The 2,486-nt window shown below is 35.4% G+C and overlaps 1 pseudogene; it reads right to left on the reverse strand.

Annotated features, from left to right (window-relative positions):
* Positions 1–253: 253 nt before the first annotated feature.
* LOC147717568 (uncharacterized) lies at positions 254–1,621 on the reverse strand (annotated as a pseudogene).
* Between the last annotated feature and the right edge of the window lie 865 nt (positions 1,622–2,486).

Below are 2,486 nucleotides of genomic sequence, written 5' to 3' on the forward strand. Positions count from 1 at the left end.
GTCCTGTCTTGTCCATGGGACATGTACATACCCATCTCCTGCTATTTCTCTCATTGGAAACTCATTCACTACTTTTTCCTTTTCTCTGACAGGAAAAGCTAAACTTGTTCTGTCTTCATCTCTTTTCTTAGTCCATTTCGCTCTCCATTTACTCAATTCACCCCATTTTCTCAAAATCACAATTAAAACTTTTATATGAGTGATTCTTCCTATGGTATTCATATTTTCAATGTCTTTTTCAGAGAAATCGACCCTATAATTTTTCTGCAAAATTCTTCTGCTTACTTAAATCCACTTCTAATTCAGAAGCCATATCTTCTAATTGATCAAATTTGTTTTTCGTTTTCCATGTCATGCTTTTGCAAATAAATAATAACTCATCATCCTGATATGCCTTCAAACTGTCAGTTCCAATCATACCAATTATTAATTCCTCTAAATCTGCTTTCAATTTTCCAACATCAAGTAATTTACATTCTGGGGTATGCGTTAAATCTATTTTACACAAACTCTTTTCTGGAGTTCCAGAATCAGAATCTGCACCAGTTGGACTTTTACATGACAAACTTTGATTAAAAGTTAAGTCAGGCATCATCATTTTCTCACGATGTATTTCAGACAAGTGTGAATAAAGTTTTTCTGTCACTTTCTGTATTTCTGAATTTAATGGAACAGTTAAAGCTGAATGTCTAATTTCGTTTTGATCAAATACTGGAAGAACAGGTCCAATCGTTACAGGTACTGTTACTGCTTCCATGTTTTTGGTTAACTGCTGTATTAATTCATTCGTAGAACGAATATATTCTGAGTTATCTGGTAATCCCTCATACCTTTCTGTTCTAATTCCGCTTTTTGGGGTTTCATTTCTTTGAACTGGAGTTTCAGCATAATTACTATTTTCTCCTGATATATTTGAATTACGTCCTGTTTCTACTCTTTCAGGTGTTTTTCTAATATTCGGATTTGTTTCAGGGAACGTCTCATCAATAATTTCTCTTTGTGGGGCACTTGGAGAAGTCCATGAACAAACTGGTTGATAAGGTGGCGGGTTTTTAGTATAAATTTCTTCTAATACCGCATCTTCTGAATCACTTTCCTCACTAATTCCATTTTTCTTATGGGTACTCTTTTGTCCAGTTACTTCATCAATTAGTCTCACTGGATACAAGCCATCACACATGTCTGCGCTTCTCCATCGACACATGCTATCCCGATGAGTTTCTCTATCAAGACCTAATCCTGTTCCCCTTGATATTCCTCTGCTCTCTCGTTGTAATTCAAACATTTCATCCTCCCATTCAACTAAAGCTTCAAATTGAGTAGGTCTAGGCTTTGGTACTAGTTTAATCATTTTTGCTCTTAAATTTTTCAAAACTGCTATGTTAAATGATCCATCTTCCGGCCATGCTAATACACCATCATTTTCAGTATACTTCATCCAATTCTCAATCCAAAGACAGGAATGATAACCATATTCACCCAACATATAAGCTGCAGGTGTTTTGTACTTATGAATTAATCTTCCGCCTCGCGTTGAAATTTCCTTATCAGGTTTAATTTAATTTTTTAACTTCTGAAACCATGAAAGCTTCTTTTTCTCTTTAATAAAATAGTAATCCATGTTTTTAAACACTTTCCCTTACTTCGGAAAAGATTGTAACAACTTCCTTGTTATTCCGTAACACCAACCAATCCGTGTGCGAAACTCACCAACAAACCAATCAGGTTAAGCTTCGTCACTATTTTGCTCAACCAATAGAATTACAGTTTTTCAGGATGAGCCAATCAGCTGTAAGCTTGCCTTAGTCACATGAACCAATCTGTGCGCGAATACTGTGACGTATGTTAACCAATCACTGCGCAACACTAGTGACGTATGCTACCGCTGCAGCTTCTCTGTCTCTCAACTCACTCCTTAAACTGACCCCTACTTTACAAAAAGAATTTCACAGTGCCATATTTACAAAACTTTCAATTGAATCCAGTTAATAACTCCACAAAAAACCAACCATTTGTCTGTTTCGCTAAAATAAAGTGATAGTTTTCCCAAACATTCAAGTATTCTTTTCACGTGAAATAGACAACGCTATTTTCACAGAATATACAAATTCATCGATAAAGTAAGCCTACTTTACCCTTCTAGCAGGTAATAACAAACTTGTTTCTCTCTAAATGCATATACAGAGATATTTTATACCTCCTTAGAGACAATTTAGAGTTTCACTCGATCGTAAATTACAAATTTCATTTACGCACATTCATACAGAAAAATCCCTAGTCATACATACATAAATCTCCAGTAGGACTTTAACCCACCAATAGAAATCCTCACTCGCCAGTAAGATAGACAACGCTTCCTTACCTTTCACTCAAGCTTAGATAAAGTCTACTACTCTTTTCACAGTGAGTTTTAAAACAGGACAGAAGTCCCTGTACTCGAAAGTAACAATTTCATAGACAATCCTCACTATACATTCTAGCTTGCA

Source organism: Lissotriton vulgaris, chromosome 5 (assembly GCF_964263255.1).
Source record: "Lissotriton vulgaris chromosome 5, aLisVul1.2, whole genome shotgun sequence".
Taxonomy (NCBI): domain Eukaryota; kingdom Metazoa; phylum Chordata; class Amphibia; order Caudata; family Salamandridae; genus Lissotriton; species Lissotriton vulgaris.